Source organism: Cavia porcellus, unplaced genomic scaffold (assembly GCF_034190915.1).
Source record: "Cavia porcellus strain 051 isolate PalLab524CR breed Dunkin Hartley unplaced genomic scaffold, mCavPor4.1 scaffold_37, whole genome shotgun sequence".
NCBI classification, from domain to species: domain Eukaryota; kingdom Metazoa; phylum Chordata; class Mammalia; order Rodentia; family Caviidae; genus Cavia; species Cavia porcellus.
Genome location: NW_026947520.1, coordinates 9184422 through 9204814, shown reverse-complemented (window position 1 = coordinate 9204814; position 20393 = coordinate 9184422). Strand labels below are relative to the sequence as shown.

The window sequence follows — 20393 nt, the reverse complement described above, 5'->3', positions numbered from 1 at the left end:
GGATGCACACACGGCAGCAGCTGTTCTTGTGAATGAGAACCATCCAGGAGTCTTTTCCCCCTTCGAAATACTGCTTGTTCGTTTAAAGCATCCTCGGGCTTCAAAACCAAATCTAGTTGGCCTAATCATCAGTGGGAAATCATGGGTTCCCATAAGCACAAAGGCTGAAATAAAGAAACGATGAAGGACATTTTAAAGGGCAGATGTAAAGATCCTGGGAAATCCCCCAACAGGGAACAGGGAACTTACCAAGGAGCTTTGGCCAACTGCAAACATGTTAGTATCTGAGTCAGAAAGCTTCGCCCGAGTTTCTAGATATGGGTCCTAGTGTGCTGTGAAAGTTTGGTCCCGTTGGTAGGCCAGGTCCTGCTTTCTGTCACCACCCAGGTGGAGGCACACGCTACACAGCAAGGGGTAACAGGAAGTGCTTCTTGGCTTGGCTCCCCACAAAGCTCCCTGCAGCTCTCCAAGGAAAACAGTGGCATCCATGCATGTCAGCAGAGAAAGGGCTGCAGGCTCACCCATCAGCAACTGCACACTTTTTTGGTTGTTTAAAGGAAAAATTCCAAAGGTGAAAGATGTGGATTACAAAATGGCCAAGCGTTTGCCTAGCCATTCACAAGGCCCTGGGTTCAACCTCCAGCCCGGACAAACAAAAAACTAATTTTAAAGTCAAAGAGACTATTTCACGAAGATAGATAGAAGGGGAATGGCTGGCCATCTGGAATTGCTAGTTGCACTTTTTCTTGTTTCTCTCTCTCTCTTTTTTTTTTTTTTTTGGAATCTGGAATCAAACTCAGGTCCTTGAGCTTGCCAGGTAAGCACTCATGCTGCTGAGGTAGGTCAGCGGCCCTCTAATTTTAGTTTTTTGAGGAATTTCCGTAGCGATTCCCATTGTGCGTACACTACTTTAAATTCCCACCAAAAATGTGGAAGGGTTCCCTGGACACAGTTTCACCAGCATTCATCCTTATTTGTTGTCCTGGTGATGGTCGATCTTTCTGGAGTAAGACAGAATCTCAAGTATCTTCCTGCAAGAGTCAAAGGACATCAAATAATAGTGACCTGTGCCTACCTGTGTTTATAGCAGCACAATTCATAGTAATGTTAAGTGAAAGATATCAGATACACTCTTAAATGTCACACAGCGTCTCACATATGAGAGACGAATTGTAAATCAAAAGCAAAATAAAAGGCAGGTAATAGGAAGTGGGGAGACAGATGGTTCTCAAAGAGAAAGCAGACACATGATGGAGGGGGAGGAGGAAGAGGGAGGAAGGGACGGGAAAGGAATGTAGAGGTGATGGGCACACAATGGATGCCAGCATTAGGTACTACAAACTTAGGCTGAAAAAAGAAAGTCAGAGAGCAAGATTCTTTTCTGTCCTATCGTAAGTAAGGGAAATCAATCAGACTTGCATGTGTAAGTAGCGCTCTTTAACTCCCTAGCTAAACCCAAAACAAACCAAAAAAGTAAATCAGATCCAAAATGCACAACAGATATTGTGAAAATGAAAGGGAGAAGTACTCAGAATGAAAGAACTGGGATAGGGAAAGGAGAAAAAAAGGGAAAAAATTATATGTATTTAGGTGTACTTTTATATGTGTGTGTATACAAGATAGATAACTACATTACCGATGTTAGTTCATCGAAATAAAAATTCGTGTTTTCATTTTTTGATGGCTAAATCTTATAATCTGAACAACTATTTTTTATTGTAATCATGATTCCCCATTACATTGCTGTGCAGCCTTATAATGTTTGCATTCATTAGTTGGAATGGGTGTATCCTGGTTTGTTTAATTTTATTATCTGTGGTGGTATGAACAGCTATTTTGAAGAAAACAAGACATTATAATAGCCAGAGCTGATTTGATGTCACCTTACTCTGAAGTCCTACTGTGCTTTTGTTCTTCTGTTTCCATTGGTTCTATCATATTGTATCTTATTGGATTTTATTATGTGTGATAGTATAAACAAATTTTCTATGGAAAATGAGATAATATAGTAGCCATTGTTCATTTCCTGTTATTTGTTTCTGAATGTCCAGTAATACTCTAATTCTCTTGAATGCTTTTATATTATTTTGTTATGTTTGATACTATTGTATATGAAATTATGCTCAACTATTTCAAAGAAAGAGACATTATGATAGCTACTATTAATTACAGCTTGTCTTGTGGTGAAATACTGTGTTGCTTATATTGTTCTGCTCTGCTGATTTGTTATGTCTTTTGTCTTAATCTCTTTAAAAAAACAATATGCAATATATTAACTAGTGTTATATATTTTTAAATCTCCGTATCATTTTTTGTCCTTTTTTTAAAGAAAAAAAGGAAGGGCTATCGGAAATAAGCCATGGAGTGTCCACATACGATGAAAAATGGAAGGGGTAAGGCGAAAAACCTTAGGCAAAATGAAAATGCACACACTGCATAAGTGGACACAGCAATGAACTGAGAACCCATGGACCTCCGGGCATTTACGAAAACAACACAGTTGAGATTTAGCTCCATGTTTGCTCGGGTAAATAAAGCACATGCCTCCAAGGGCCATCAGCACTCTAGAGCAGGGTTTCTGGAGAACACCCCAGAAAGAGGCAATGGCTGGTGTTTCTGTGCTACAAACTGTATTTTGGGCTTCTGAGGATCAAAAAATTGATTGAAAGAATGGCTTGAAAGGGTAAAAAGAGTCATGCAGGACAGTTAAAGGCATATAATTAAATCCATTTGTTTCTAACTGCCTTCTACTAATTAAGAGTTCAGGCTTGGCAAACCCCATAAAACCATATTTAAGATTTAAGACAGTGCAAGTGAATTAGTAGAAACCCATCTTCAAGTGTTCCAGCTTGTGGAAAGCACAACCATCTTAAAAGTCCAAGGCTGAGAGCTGTATGTGAAGATTTACAAATTATTCGCTGCAGGAGTATTTGGGATTTTCACTGTTAGTTGCTAAGCTATTTGTTTTACTTGGTTCCTGGCATTTAGTAGTATTTGATTGATTTAATTTCCTAGGGAAGGTAGGTCCAGTATCTATAGAGGTAGCTAAACAGTCAGAGAGGAATGGCCTTGTAGAGACACAAGCTTTGTGGCCCTGTGCTTTCAACACTTGAGCCCAGAGGGGATATGAAGTTCTTCAAAGGTGAAGACTTTTCTCTACAAAATGATTCCTCTTCATCTAGGCACATACTCCTTAGCGCCTTGGGCCAAATGCTACAGAAATGCCTATTTCTTGACAGGAAGTAGTCATTCACATGTTAAAAATGATGTAAATCGAAACAACACTAAGCCTCCAACTTAGGAAGAAGAAATCATCATCATGATCTGAAGAAACAGCAAATGCTGGGGGGGTGGGAATGTAAATTGGTGCATTCACTATAGAAGTAAGTGTGGAGATGCCTCAAAAAACCAAAGACAGAAGTTCTACTGGACCTGGCTATGCCTCTCTGGGTAGCTCCCCAAAGAGTTATGGCCATCATATTACAGCGAGCCATGCTGTCTTAGTTACTTTTTCCTCGTTGCTGAGACAAAATACCTCAAGCCCAAACTTGGGAAAGGAAAGGTTTATTTCTTACAGGTTTTGGAGGTTTCAGTCCACATTCAGTTGGCTCCCAGGCAGGGTAGCACAGCGAGGCTGCAGTTCATGGCAGCTGCAAACAGCAAGGCGGAAACCAGAAGAGAGGAGAGAGGGAGACACACTCTTTTCCTGTGATTACACCACATCCTGGCTCCCCCACCTAGGCAGGTATACCACTGACACCATCAATCCAAGCACTAGACAATGAACCAATCACAAATGCACAATGCCAACTCATGAGCCCTGGGGGCCACAGACATAAACCATGACACATGCATACCAATGTTTAGAGAAACATTATTCATACTAGCTAGATCTTGGAAGACCCGATAAGTATCTATGGATACAGGAGTGGATAAGGAAAATGGGCTGAATATAAATACACACAGTAAGTACTAGTCAACCAGAATGAAGCATAAATTTGGGTTATTTGTAGAACAATGGATACACTTTGAGAACATCATGCTAAGTGAAACAATCAGACATGAGTTCACTATCATACAATTTCTCTCAGATGAGAAACCAAAAATATAAAGAGCAAAATAAAAGAGAAATGATAGAAAACAGTGATGCAGTCTTTGGAGGGGGGAGGAAATCTGGATAACATAGGAGAGGGGCATGGAAATGGGATGAGAAAATGAATAAGATGTGATGTGCTTATATATCAACTCCCCAAGATGCCTGTATTATTATGTATCACAAACATACGCCAATAAAAAAGGAATCAAAAAAATGCACATATTGCCAAGAGTAATAATGAATTGACCCAGAAGCCTAATGAGATTTTTCTACAAAGGATTTAAATAGAAACATCCCTCTAAAGCTGCCTGAAACCTATTTTGGGCTACGCACTTTTAGGTATTTTATCCAAACCAGTTTTCTTTCTGTAAAAACTTAACAGTGTCATTAAATCCACATCGATAAAAAGACTCCATTTTCTTTTGACTTGGTGGGAAGAGGGATTGGTTCAGCCTCACCAAGTTTGCCAGGGACAGCTGCAAGAGAAAGGTGAAGTCCAAGCTGTAGAACATTACTATACAGATAAAGAGATGCTGTTGAGATTTAGCTGCACATGTGTGCTGTCATGGCGGATATACCCTGTCAACCTGAGGACTCTGGAAGCTTAGCCAAGTGGCTCAGCAGTTCTACATCATGGGGTGTGGAGGGCGAGACCTTACTGCTCTGGGATGTTGTTGCTGTGTCTACTTGACAGGTTTAGAAGTTTAATGAAATGACTCAGCAGGGGGCCAGGGACCTCACTTTGTAAACATCCTGAGCTTGCGCAGGAGGTCAGGGAGTTGGTGTAAGGACCCAGCCTATGGTGGAGAGCCTACTTTCATTATAAGGGAGGAAAAGAGCCTTCTCCTTTCTCTCTTGTGGCTTTGCTGTCTTCTGCTGCTTTGAACAGTAGCCCCTGTGCCACGCCACCCTGCCTGGGAGCCAGCTGATTATGGACTGAAACCTCTGCACACTGTGAGCTAAATAAACTTTTCCTTCCTGCATTTTGTGTTGGGTACTTTGCCTCGGCAGGAGAGAAAAGTAACTAAGACATATGCTAAACTTTATTACAGATACAATTAGCAATATCTGAAAGTCAGCAGGAAAACCATTAAAAAGTGATTCCACACAAAAGATCAGTGGAGGGCATCTCAGCCTTGATACTGTTGATATTTCTGGCCAGTAAGTTTAGATGGCTGCTGCCCTGGACACTACAGCAGATTTTGCAGTATCCCTGGCCTCACTACAGGAGAGACCCGTAGTGGTACCCAGATGTGACAACCCAAAAGGACCCTGAACATCACCAGATAGTTCTGGGATATGCTATTGCTCCATTTTGACATCCAATAGATTAGGCTAAGGGAATCAATATTTTTATGTCAACTGTTCATTTGAGTCCCTCCTTCTCTCTTGTGTGATTTTATATTTCATTATCGCCATCTTTCTAACTAAATAAATGACTTAAGTTGTTCTGACATTGCACTGTTTACAGATGTGAAAAAGCAGATGGGCAAAGCTATAGAAATTGAGAGCTGATTGGCTGCAAAGAACCTGCATCCTGACGATGGCTAAGAACCAAATCACCATGCGTGATCTGAGCTGCAAGGTATAGGAAAACATGGTATTCAGCAATACAACGTGCACAATAAAATGATCCATGAGCTTCCAGTGTGTAGAGGATGCATGTTGGATTCTGAGGAGACCTCAGTGGATTAGGACTTGGCCAATGTCTCTAAAGGGCACTGTTCACCATGATATCCCGATTGTTGATGTTAATATACAAATCCAGCTGCCCTTTGTCCTGGGGAGAGATGTCCAGTCATCCACAGAAAAGAGAGATGGTCACTGTGTGGCCCACAGGCAAGATGGGAAGGCTGTTAGTGAGGCCTCCGTCCACCCACTTCTAGGAAAAGAAGGTCCAACATCAGCACAGGTCCCAGTTGAAGAGAAGTGGGGAGGCTTTGTCAGTGAGCAGGTTCCTCCTGGTGTTAAGACCCATGCTCTGGGTTCTCCTAAATTACCATTTCTGTGGGCTCATCCAGCTGGGGAGCTAGCTACTTTGGGAGCAAAACAAGTTGTTGTGCCCCCATCTCTTACCACTATAATAGGAATTCTGGGCAGAATCAGGAGATCTCTCCAACAGCTGAAAAGTTAGATTATGCCACTTAAGATGGTCCTGAATGTGTAGCATGCATGGGGAATGTCTTAGAAGCCATGCAATATCAGAGTGGGATTTCTTGGGTAATCCAAGTGGAAAGTTTGGTTTACGGGTGACCCTGAACAAAACACCCGCCACCAGCAAAGGGTGGTGGGTGCGGCTTAGTATTTTATTTAGATTTTAATATCTGTGCGGCTGAATTGAGCATGAGAGGTCCTATTTTTACAAGAATCAGAAATTGTCATTTTGCTCAGCAAAGCTGAAAATAAATAGAACACCCAGAAATTCCTCTATGGGCAAAGTGGTTCCTATGTACGCAGAACAGGGGTTATGTCCCAAAGCCATGAAGAAAGGTAGGTGCTGGGTGAAGAATAAGCTTTTCTCAGAAGGGGTTCTGTACTCTCCACTGCCCCATAAAGAAGGGTGATGGCTGGGGGAGGGAAGGGAAGAGGACGGAAAGAAACAGAGAGAGGATACTGTTGTAGTTAGGGGTTGTGCAGAGAACAACTAGAATCAGGTCATGTGTTTATATTATTTTTATAATGGTCACTGGGAGTTAACACAAGAAAATGCAGGAAATGAACCCAGAACACCAAAGACACAGAATAGTTAGTCAAGGGCCTAAATCCCACAGCAATGTCCCACATGAGTCCAGATGAAGTCCCAGAGCTCATGACAATGCCTCCCATGAGTCCAACCAGAGTCCAGAGTCCACAAGAAGGACTCACATCAGTCTGTTTTACGGATCCGAGCCAGAAAGGCCCAAAGGTCAGCAGTGGAAGCCAGAAAGTCCATGCCAGTCGGGTGAAGGAGCTGTGCTGGTAGGATGAGGGTTCTATGCTGGAGCTGAGAAGTTACACTCACAACAGGGATGTCCTGAAAGGCACCACAGCCATCCTCAGTGACACGGAGGCCCCGGAGCTCCTCTGATGACAAGCACAGTCGGGTATGTGCCAGGAAGCAGCGTGACGAGTTCATCCTGGAGACCAAGCTGCACATGTCTTCCCCTCCGGAGCCAGGAAGCAATGCTTGATGCGAGGACCTGAGCTTCTCCAGGAGAAACAACAGCTCAGACAGGAACTCGTAGGAGAACCCACAATGCCTTAACTCCTTCCTTCTCCTTCTCCACCTATTTATGCTGGCAACTTTCCTTAGGGGGAGCATCTATGCTGATGTAATGCTGTGTCATGATGTAATCCAGCTGTTGTTAAGTTGACCACCAGTTCTTAATCCATAACAGATACTTAAGGGGAAGGCATCCTCCACTACTTCACCTAAGCAATTGTACTGTGAGGAACATGGACAGGAAGAAACACACAGACGATGTTCCTCATGTTAAATTTTGCAATCATGAGGATTCTCAGTGCATCCAGGAGCCCACACACCTGGAGCTGTAAACACTGACACACAGAAATGGTGCCCAAGTCCTCCAAGCCAGACTGCCATCAGAATTATGTCCCAGGTGACGTGATACACAAACCAACAGAAGAAACATCTGCTGTTGGTTGAGACGCCCTCACAAAGAGACTGTCAGGGAAGTCTGCAAACGGACTGTTGTTTGAACAGGTTAATCTACAATTTTAAAATGGCTATTTTTAAAACTGGTAGTGCTTTAAATTTTATTTTAATAAAATTGCACAAAGGTGGAGGGAGGAAGGCAAAACAGGTCAATGTGAATGTACTTCACTCAGTTAAAACATTTTTTTCTTCTTTTATTTCCTTCTTTATTGTTAACTCACAACACGGGAAATGACGTGCTTGGTAGTCCCTCACAAAGGCGTTGGCTAGACAGCCACATGTAAAGGCAGAATGAAAGTCAGCTCAAAGGATGGGTAGAAAATTTCTCTTGACAGAATCAAATATTGGTACAGGAGAAAGCGTCCATAGGTTTGATTAAAACAAAACTGGTCTAGAAAATTTGTATATTAGTGTTATTTTCAATATAACATAATACACATTGTAATGATGTTATATAGACCTACCAAGAGGTGTACATATACATACACCAAGTGTATGCAAGCATGTGTATATGAATACATGTATGGAGCATATACATATATGTGCTATATATGTATACTATAACACTGCCAGAGGTTGTGCTATTTTACATAAATTTTACATGTATGTGTTATTTTGCATATATATATATATGATATATGAGAGAAAGCAGATTACACGAATACAAGCCATGAAAAAGAAGTTTGCCAAAAAACTTTTAAAAGCTCCATAGCACCTAATTTTATCCCAGTGCTTCTTTGCTGCCCCCACCCCCACATTTAGATATGAATACCGAATTCTGGATGAGGAAAATGCCTTGCAAAAAGAAAAAAAATTCACGTCTGCTTCATCAAAGAGAACTAAAGATAGGCCACATGACCGTAAGTAAAGAGCTCATCTGACTTGTTCAGCTTAATGAAAAGAAGGGTAATTTGGCTCATTAAATTGAAAAGTATTCTAATTTACTATGGGGTTAATGACTGGTGTTAGAAGGAATTGAAAATCCTCTTCTTCCCTCACCCCGCCTCCACCAATCCTGTAGTCTCTCGTTAGCTTATTCCCGTTGGATAAATGACGAGGGAAAACACACAGCTTAGCACACGTCTTGATTACACTTGTGATGATCCCAGCACCTCTGTAACCCACAGTGTCAGAAACCACCAGCTCTGCCAGTCTCCTAGCTGATGCTCTCACGAGCACAACCAACCGCACACTCATGTGGGTAACACTGCTGGGAATAATCAGGGCTACAAATATTCTTCAACTTCCAATTAAAGCTGGAAGCATATTACACTATGTGTTCTGCTGATAGCGTAAACTCATGCATGTTAAGTATTTCAGTCCATAAATTCTCTGGCCTTTGCCCACATGGTTCTGCAAATTATTTCTACTTTCTGGCCTCTTCGGTGGCATCCTACATGGTCGGAGCTACTGCCATGAGCTTCTGAGTGATTCCAAACTCATCCTTATGTAAACAACTCCAGATCTTCTCTTTCAGAGCTGGGATGGGTATTTATTGATATTTATCTCATAGCACTACAACCTCAAAGACCGGTGAGGGCAGGTACATTAAAATTCCAGTGCCAAATGTGTTTCAAAATCAAACTCTGCATTGTCCAGTGCAGACTTGTGACTTGACACTGTTACAGGTAGCTGAGTTAGAAATATTCTAGGCACTCAGACAGGGCTGGGCCCTCAAAGGAACCAGTGCATAAGGCCAGATACCTACAGTGTTGAGGAGACAGACACCTTTGCTGCAGACCAGATCTCAAGACAAAAGGCAAAATAAATGCAAGCATACCCTACGTATAAACATCAGGGATTGATGTTCTAAATAGGTATCCATCACCTTGAGGAAGCCAGAAGGCACCATCCCAAACCCCTTATAGAAAGTGTCACTGCTCTTTAAGCATGCCTTTCGCAATTTGTCCCTGATTTGGTCAATTTTACCTGAACAGTTAACAGTTCTGTCCCACCTCATGCCCACCTTGCGAGTTTCCATATTTTCCCCATGTTGGACCCATCTCACCTTGTGGTTTTGTGCTATAAAAGTCCTTAGAAAAGACAGAGGCATGGGCAACCAGCTCAGGACCCCTTCTATCTCTCTTTCTCCCTGACAGAAGCCTTCTTTCTCTCAATAAATATATTCTGCTCTTAACTTCCATTGTTCCTAAAACTCATTCTTTGATTTTATAGAACATGAACACACATCGGACATCTAGTAGTTTTGGGAATTTCTTTCCCCTCTTATTAAATACTACTGGTCATACAACTACTCTTGTCTAACCTCTGGCACTACTGTAAGCATGCTCCCCATGGCAGCCTGAGTCCAGGGAGATATCAGCAAACAACTGCTCCATAGAAAAGGAAACTCATGCCCAGTCTCATGCAGTGTCCACCATGAGGGTTTTCCAAGGTTACAGAACTGCAAACCAGGATCCATGGAGTCACCCATAAAGACACCTGCTGAAAATCAATAGACTGGATTCTTGATCTGTTAGCGTCTGTTAATTTTTGCATTCTACATTCTAATATGTCATGGGTGTCTATTAAGAACATGCTTTATGAATTCGAACAATGGTATCAAGTCATTTAAATCGAAACTTAAAACACACTGAGGTGCAGGACCTAATGATTTATAAATCAGTTAGAACTGATTCCCTATTTATCATTAGTTGAATCTTTACAAGATCCCTCAAAACTTTAATCCCAGAACACTGAGAGGCTGAGTCAGGAGGATCTCAAGTTTGAGCTGAGGGTGGGGAGGTATCTCGGCGCAAGGCCCTGAGGCTTAAAAAGGCCCTGGGTTAAATCTCCAGGTGTGCAAAACCAAACAAAATCAAAAAGAACAAACTCTATCAGGTAGGAAGGACATCTATCCTTGGCGTCTTGTTCTGATGTTTCAGTTACCCAAGGTCTAACAAGTTGCAAAAAATGTCAAATGGAAAAATTCTAGAAATAAAAGAATTCATAAAGTTTAATGCGCGAATCATTTTGAGTAGTGTGACAAAAACTTGAGCCGTCCAATTCCATTTTTCCCAGGCCATAAAATATCCATTTTCCAGGGTATCCAAGTGGCATATTGTGGCAATCACTTAGTAACTGTGTCTATTTGTAGATCAACTGACTCTTGTAGTGTCTCGGTGCTTGTGTTGGAGCAACCCTTATTTTACTTAATAAAGGATTCAAGTATAGTGACACACACCCATAACCCTAGTATTTGGGAGGCTTAGGCAGGAGGATCATAAACCCACTATGGCATAACACACAGAATGGCAGATTAATTCTGATATGATGGGGCAAACAGGAAAACAATAAAAATAGGGCTGCATAATAGACATGATTTCAGGTATCTACTTGTAAATGAATCTTCTAGAACAAGGGAGTAACTGTAGATCAGTTACCTCATTTTACAAGGGGAAGTTATTTTGTAGGTCTCCTTGCTGTAGGTCAGGGGCTGGTAAGCCACAGCCCACTGTTTCAGCAAATAAAGTTTTATTGACACACTGCTATGTGCTTTTGTTTACAGACTGCTAATGGCTTCCTTCCACTATAACAGCATGCATGGCTGAGGAGTGGAAAGATGGAGATTACACATTACAGTGCCCGAGGTATTTACTACAGGATGCTCTTCAGAAATATTTCAGAAAACAAAATATCTGCTGGTGTACAGCATGGACACAAAAGTGGGTAGAACTGGTCTTTTCACTACGATTCATATTCTTCTTCACACATCATAAAACAGAGTGATTCCGGTGGGGCAGGGAAATCAGCACTGCTTTCTGTACAGTGAGGAAGAAATTTAAATAAGGAGAAGCACATGAGGCTTAAAAATAATTTTACATTTGCAAATCTGTCTTCTTCGCTTCCATGAAATAGGCTGCAAATAGTCATACCAAGCAGAATGGCGGTGCTTTGCTATTCTTAAAATGGAGAGGGGTGTGGGGGAGAGACAGACAGAATGACAGACAGGGAGAATGAGATGGACAGACAGAAAAAGAGACAGAGAAAGAGAAAAATAGTGACAGGCAGAGAGAGAGGAAGAGAGACGGAGAAAGATGGAGATAGAGAGAGAGAGAGAGAGAGAGAATATATATGAATGAATGTGAATCCATCTCCCAGGATATAGTTCAGATTTCCCCACTGAAATTAAAGAAAACTAGAGAGGAGAAAAGACAGGTAAGATTTTAGAATCAAAGGACGTGAACTGGAAACAAGATTAAACAGGTTGAGAAAAACTGCTGTACACTGAATTCTGCTAAATTAATGCTCTTGATATACTATTAATAGTTTTAAATTTTTAAAAGTTGATCCAAAATGGCGACTTCAAAAATCAAAAGCCATTTAATGGCTGAGCCTCTGTAAATACTGCAAAAAGACATTCCCTAGAAGACAGACACCTTGTTTCAAAAAACTAAGTAGACGATGCAAAAACATCTAAAATGGTTGGAAAACAGAAGTTTCTTATTTGCAAGGAAGTATACACTGACACACATTTTCTAATCCAGCGGCTGGTCCCCAGCCCAGCCACTGTGTCTGCTGTGTGGTGATCCAGCTATGCTTCTAGGAGAAAAGTCACAGTGAGGAAGAGCTGAAGGACTACAGTTGTAACTGTGTGATCACACGGTAACACCATTCACTGTCCAGCCTCTGTGTCGACAATCATAAAGCAGCAACAATCCACCACACCAAGTTTCAAGTTTCAATGGGGGGGTGAGATAAAATGACACCTTTCAATACGTGTTCTTGTAATATATCACTGGGATTTTACCCAGAAAAACAACACAGAATCCCACCACCTTTCTTTGGATCTGCATATGGTACACCCGGCAATAATCCTCTTTTGATATTTAATCACTTGCCAAAATGAACACTTTTTAAAAATATACTGGAAACTCCTTTGGAAATTCTCCTCATTCGGAGTTGATGAGAAGAATCTGTGAAAACGCGGTCTAATAGCACGCACACCTCCCTGGCATTCCATCCCTGGAAGGATTTCAGATGAACAGAAAGAGGATTCATTCATTGTAAAGAAAGTCTTAATTTCAGTTTATTTCCATTATTCATTTATTCAGTTATTAATGAGCATCTAGTATATAAGTGGTAAAACTAGTCTTAAGTGATAAAGCTACACATACCTAAAGAAGTTTTTAAAATAATGTAGGAGAGTGGAGTAGTATTTAAAAAAACTTTATTTTTTTATTTATTTATATTTATTTATTTTGTCTTTTTTGAGACAGGAGTAGTATTAGAAAAAACTTTTATTTTTTCTTTCTTTATTTATATTTGTTTATTTTGTCTTTTTTGAGACAGGGTCTCGCTATGCAGTTCAGGCTGGCCTTGAGCTCACTTTGTAGCCCAGGCTGGTCTCGAACTCACAACGATCTTCCTGCCTCAGCCTCCCTAGTGCTGGGATTACAGGCATGAGCCACCATGCCTGGCCATCATACCACTTTTAATCACTGGGAGAGTTTAAGGTTCATAAAGTTACTTGTGTGTGTGTGTGTGTGTGTATTTAAGACAGGGTCTCATTATGCAGTTCAGGCCGGCCTTGAGCTCACTTTGTAGCCCAGGCTGGCCTCAAACTTGCAACTTCCTGCCTCAGCCTCCTGAGTGCTGGGATTACAGGTATGTGCCACCAAGTCTGGTACCTGTTATTTGTCTTTTAAATTATGCTTATATCATATTAAAGTACGATGCTTCTAAGTAGGGTTAGATTCACATATCTCTCTTAATAAGCTCCAGTGTGCTCAATACCTATCAGACACAGTGACACAAAATGTGGATATATTTAGGGAAATATCAGACAAGGTTGTGGGGTGCCCTGACTCCCAGCCCGACTGGGCTATGGCACCTTCTCTGTCCTTTGTCACTCCAGGCCACAAATACAAGCCCCCTCGTGCCACTGTTCCTCCTGTTTCCTCATTAGCTTCTCTTGCTACAGAAGAACAATCACAGCCAGCCAAGAAACAAATCATCCCCTCCGAGCTGCGTGCAAACATTACAACCTAGAAAACTAGAGATGTTTTCAGCACGATGGCAATCTGTATGTCATCTATAATACACTGAAGGATTCCATCCACCGTCAGACATACATTTAAGGCAGTGTTCGCTTGATCCTGAAGATGTAAAGGGAAGAACCTGGAAAAGGATCTGGCATGGAAGCCCTGCCAGTGATGAAAGAGGCTCGAGCTTGCAAAAAGCCAGGAAGTTGGGAATGGAGGTCAGAAAGGAGTGTTTTCAGGCCCCAGGGGGCGCAAGGCCCTGTGGGGCAGTGGAAGTCTGGATGGGTGTGTGTGTGTGGCTCCCATGTCAAACTACAAAGGAGACTGAGGCTTTCAGGAGACCTGAGGTCCGGCGCAGGAGGCCCCGGTGATGTGCACCCTATACAGCAGACAGTCAAGGGAGCTGCTGTGCAGCTTTTCCCTCCCTCCCCTGCCTGGCCCTGGTCTGCTCATTCCCTGCTGTTTTTCTTGGGTCAAAGGATTCACTCCCAACAATGGAATATCCAATTCAGAACCCCTGATTCGTCCTATGAGACTCTTTCAATCATCTTTATCTTCCTGTGGCACATGCAAGAAGTGAGCAGGGGATAGCTGGGAATGGTGGTTCACACCCGTAATCCGAGCACTCGGGAGGCTGAGGCAGGAGGATCATTGAGAGTTCGAGACCAGCCTGGGCTACAAAGTGAGCTCAAGACCAGCCTGAGTTGCAGAGTGAGACTCTAAAAGACCAAAGGGAACAACAAAAAAAGAAGTGGGCATGGAAAAGAAATAAGTTGCCGGGGATACAGCTCAGCAGCACAGTGTCTGCCTGTCAAGTGTGAGGTCGTTAATTCAATTCCTGGTACAAAAGAAAAAAAAAAAGAAAAAAGAAATGCAGTCTATATTTTTTTGAAAAGACCTAAAAGAGTCAAAGTACACCAAGAGAGACAACACAGATAGAGACTTTAATGATCAGTGTTTGGAAAGAACTTCAGCTAAATAACTTCAGTGGTGTAGATTAATAATCAGTCTCTCTCTTCTACATATAATTTATATTTTTTGGTACTGGGAATCAAACTCATGACCTCGCGCTTGCCAGGAAGGCTCTTATGCCACTGGGCTAAATCCCTGGCCCTATATTTTTATTTAATTAAGAGAAAAAAAGACTCAGAAAAGAAATACAAAAAGCATCAGAGGTAACAACAAGCCCAAAACAATGACAGTATAGGTTTTCAATACAAGACGGTAGGAATTAAACAATGGTTGTAATATTGCATACTGTTATCTTCAAAAGGCTTGCTTAGATTACCAGATATAGACATAGGGAAAGAAGGAAAGAAGGAAGGGAAAAAGGAAAAAGACATAAATTTGTAATACATACTGTAATAACTCGGACCCCAGTATAAAATCCAAGGAAGCAAGAGACTGAAATTTGGGAAGCAAAGGCTTTATTTCCAGGCCTGGTGACGAGTCTCCGGGAGCCAATTTGGAGACTGCGTGCCAGAGACTGAAGGGAGGACTTTAAAAAGAGGCTGGAGGAAAAGGGGCGGGGGGGGGGAACAAAGAAACCTGCAGAGCCATCAAACTTGTTGACCCGAATCTGGAAACTGTATAGCTGTCCACTTAGTTCTGACAACCTCGAGAGCCTTTGGCGCCTTTTGAGTTACTCCCATCTTGCAGATAAGAATTATCTGCAATAGCATTTGGAGAAGAAAGTAGAAAGCTAATTATCTCAGGACAGCTCATTAACACTAACAGGTGGGAAGGGGTCGAAAGTTACAAGAAGCTGGAAACTTAAGCCTTCATAAGGATTTGGAACTTAACCCTTTTGGTGCATTAGGGTTAAGCCACAACATTTTCCTGTAATTTTTCTGAAGCTAAGGCACATTTTATGACAGACCACCACCGGGTCGGGAAGAGGTCACCAGAAACCCAAAATCTTTATGGCCTAGCCTAGATAGATAGGTAAGGGGAGAGGGGAGGCAATAAGGTGCCATACAGAACAGAAAACGGTGGTTATGTTTTTTTTTTCTTTCTGGGGAGGGGTAATCAAGGTCAGGTAAAGGGTTATGATAATAAGCAAATCTCCCTGCACACAAGCAAGTTACTTTAAACAAGTGTAAATTAGAGGGCCATCCTAGTTTTCTTTAGCTCTTTAGCAGAGAATAGAGGCACCTAACAGTGATTAACAACCCTTGTTAGCTGGTTTTAGCACAACTTCTGTTATGTAGAGGGCAACAATGGTTAACATATCAATTAGGTAAGGTTTTACAATTCTTTACAGAGGAGAGCATTGCTGAACATATCAGTTAGGTCATCGAAGGGAAAAGGAAAACACATTCATAAGCCATGTTTCAGGTTTTGTTATAATACACATATAACGAAGCTATTTTCTTAGAGTACAGCACATACATATGATAGCTAAAATGACTATACTACCAATCTATTAGTCCTCACAAAAGAACAGTTCATACTCATATGACTAGATCAATACCTCATTATCTTGATTTTTTCAGCATCAGTAAAGTCGAGGGTAATAATCCCTACAGCAGATATTACTGGACTCTGATATATGCAATAATAACAGAAGTTTTACTTTTCTTTTCTTTTTTGGAGAAGAATATGGAGAATAGATTGGTAAAGTAGCCCCTAAACATACACTACTGTCCCCCCAAAAGATTCAGGGTCTAGTCTTTTCCAGCTATTTAGTGTTTTATTTGTGTGTTTTGCTGCATAGAGTCTCTCTATGCAGTTCAGGTGGTTTTGAGCTCCCTTTGTAGCCCAAGCTGGTCTCAAACTTGCAGTGATCCTCCTGCCTCAGCCTCCCAAGTGCTGGAATTAACAGTTGTGCAGCATCATGCCTAGCTTCTGGTGATCTTTGACCTAGTGTTTCACAATGGCTGTTGCAGCTGCAGTCATTATATCTAATTACCAGGAAACAGAAAAGAACAACAAAACACAACCAGAAAGATACAAAGTTTCCCTCCCTCTAGCTCCCACAGTAATTCAGCTTACATATTATTCACTGATATACAACTTCCCTCCTTGCATGTACAATAGTGTTTCCGTTTGTATCTCTTTGCCCAACAACAATTATAACCACGGCTCTACTTACCTGCAGGGGAAACTGAGACTTTGTAACCTGTTACTACAGAGCTCCCCTTCTAGCTAGAAACTGAGAACCTATCACTAAGAAAGCAGCAAGTTGTATCAGGAAAGAACTTCCAGCCTCTGCCACCTGATTTGCTTTCCTGATTCTACTATTTGTAGTTTTATATGCGGAAACGTTTTGGATCGTCTCAGAGCATGCTGGCTTTCTAGGACTCAGTTGTGGCTTTATTCCAACCTCTCTCCCTGCGACATCATTCATACATTTTATCTACACCATCTCGGTCACCACCTCTTAATACAGTGCTCCTGTGACCAGTTCTGATACATTTTGACCTCTGAGTCTCCTTGCTATGTTTGGATGTGGCTTGCGTCTGTGCCCCAAAGGTTCCCATGCTGGAAAGTTGGTCCCCAGTGGAGGGATCTGAGAAATGGCAGAGGCAGCAATCACAGAGGGGGCCAAGTTGTTGGGGATGAAGTCATCTCTCATGGCACCCAGTCAGTTCCTGCTTGAGCAGGTTATAAAAAAGCAAGCCTGTGCTCTGAGTTTCTCCAGCTTCTTGTCTCAGTATGTGATTTCTTTTCTTACACAAACTCCCGGTAGGGCATCATTTTTGTCACAGCTAGAGAGATCCTCATGGGAGATAAAAGAGATGGAGCCATCTATCCAATCATGGGCTTTCAGAATCCAAACCCTTGTAAGGCACATAAACCTCTTTATAAACATACTACACAGCCTCAGGTATTTTATGACAGCAACAGAAAACACACATATACATCCCTCTTCACAGGAATATAAAACCTCAGAAAACTCCTCAGGATTGTTTTTTTACCATGGTGACATTTTTCTTATGGCTGAAGTATATTATAAAACAGCTCCGTGAAGTCAAAGTCATTTTAGAACTCCAATCATTATAAAATTAAAGTTCACAATACAAAGTAAATTTTCACAGCAACTTTACATCTATTAAAATTTTATACATAAAAGTAAATGTTTACCTTTATTCATATAACAAGAGGGAAAATGATACTTTAAAATAACCATGAAGTTGAAGCCTGACAGAGTGCGAATAAATTTTTAAATGGCAAAAGACATAATATTTTTCTTGGAAACAGAATGTGCATTAACTTTGAGAGATGCAATTTAAAATAGGTAAAGTTAGAAAAGAGCCCATGAGCTGATATTTCAATTACTTATGACAGTAAAATATCAGTATATATGTTGTCTCTAAGTGGCCACAGAAAGGGTACATCACTACAAACAACCTACTGTGTGCATGTTTAATAAATAGACTAACAGAGAGCCAGCATTGCTCTGAGGGAGTTTCATCTTTCTGTGTGGGTGGTGTTATGGATTAAGAACTTAACGCCAGCTGGATTACATCACCATGATGCTGAGCGTAGATGCTTCACCTGAGGAAAGTTGCCAGCAAGGAGACATGGAGAAGGAGAGGTGAGGCATTGAGGCATTGTGGGTTCTCCTATGTGTTGCTATTTGAGCCTTTGGTTCTCCTGGAGAAGCTCTGGTCCTCACATTGAGCATTGCTTCCTGGCTCCAGAGGGGAAGATGTGTGCCGCTTGATCTCCAGGATGAACTCGTCACACTGGCTTCCTGGCATGTATTCAACTGTTCTTATCATTGGAGAAGTCTGGGGCCTCTGTGTCGCTGAGGATGGTTGTGGTGCCTTTCAGGACAGCCCTGGTCTTTGTTGTGAGTGTGACTTCTTGGCTCCAGTGTAGAACCCTCATCCCACCAGCACAGCTCCTTCACCCCCCTGGCATGGCTTTCTGGCTTCCACCACTGACCTTTGGGCCTTCCCAGCACAGAACCATAAATGGATTGCCTTCTTGTGGGCTCTAGATCTCCAGATGGACTCGTGAGCTCTGGGTTTTTATCTGGACTCATACAGGACATTGTTGTGGGATCCAGGCCCTTCACTACATAATGTGTGTCTTTGGTGTTGTAGATAGATTTCCTGCAGTTTCTTGTGTTAACTCTGGGTGACCATCATTAAATAATATTACAAATTTTGTGTCCTGATTCTAATTGTTCTCCTTACAACTTCTGACTGTAACAAGTGGTCTTCACCCACTTATTTAAATTCTCTCCTTCTTAGCTTTCTCTCTATGCCCTGTCCCACGGAAAACTGGCTTGGGGAAAGTCACATGGGATGCAGAGATGATTCAGACACAAGGCAGTCTCTAGGAAAGTGCATCTTGAAGACTCTAGGACCGTGACACAGATATTTCTTCCATCATGTAAAAGTCGGTTCCTGCCTTTCCTGTGAGCCCATTAGCTCCTCTGTAGCATTCAAAGGAATATGCTCACACTCGGAATGAGGGAGTGTGTGTATCAAGGTGACCTTCCAAGAGTTTGTGGTCCTTGTTTATGAATAAATATATGCCTGTTACATACAAATAAAACAAATGGCATTGGTCCGCTTTCAAATACATTTGGTCCTTGGTTGGCAAATGTGATTCCTTGCCCTATTTAGCAGATGACTTTGGTTGTGTTCATCACCTCATGCAGAGTTTGCAAAACAAAACAAAATTTTGCCCCCAAAATGCATTCATGCACCCAAGAGTTACTGTGTATGCCTCATCTCTGGCATATTGTAAACAGACACTATATTTCAAGACAAAATTATCTCTGGTGTATGTTAAGATAGTGTATTTCATTATAAAAGCAATACACAGGTATGTGCTAAATAAATACTGCATTTGATTATAAATATGTGTTAAGTAGATGATATATTTGCTTATAAAATGCATATTTTTGGCATAACTAGATATTCTGGTTGATTATAAGTATATAATCAACCATCTATATATTTCTGGTACATTAAGTATATAATGTTTTAGATGATAAAATGCATATCTCTGGTATGTGTTAAATAATACTATATTGATTATAAATATGTATTCAACAGATACCAGATTGATTATAATATACCTGGTGTATCTTAAGCAAATACAACATTTGACTATACAACGCACATCTCTGATTGTAAAATCTCTATTTCTGGTACACACTAGACAGATACTATATTGGATTATAAAATGTGTATCTCTTAAATGTGCAAAATAGATATATTTGATTCTGAATGTGTGCTGAAAAGCTACTATATTTGTTTATAAAGTTCATAGCTCTGGTACATGCTAAGTGGATAGTATATTTGATTATAAATATGTGTTAAAACAAAGCTGATCATATAATGCATAGCTTGTTATGTGGTAGACATATACTATATTTATTTAAGTATTTGTGAAATACATACTGTATTTGATAAAATACATATCTTTGTGTCTCATATGTATTAAACATATCCTGTATTTTATTGTAAATTCTTTGTCTCTTCAGTGTGTGAAACACACATAGTATCTGAATATGAAATGCCTCTCTCTGGTACATATTAAGTAGAAATGATGCTGGATTAAACAATGACTATGAAAGAAGCAGACCAGGGTTAGCATTTAGAAAAACACAGCTTGGATAAGCAGCTGCGTAAGAGACTGCTGGACAGCACTGAGCTTAGATTTTTTTTGCTTTGATTTTTTCTGATATAGGGAA

At 41.1% G+C, this 20393-nt stretch overlaps 1 pseudogene; it reads right to left on the bottom strand.

The window, feature by feature from the left end:
- Nucleotides 1–3548: 3548 nt before the first annotated feature.
- The window catches only part of LOC100717159 (patatin-like phospholipase domain-containing protein 4), a 41182-nt pseudogene continuing 24337 nt past the window's right edge, over nt 3549–20393 (bottom strand).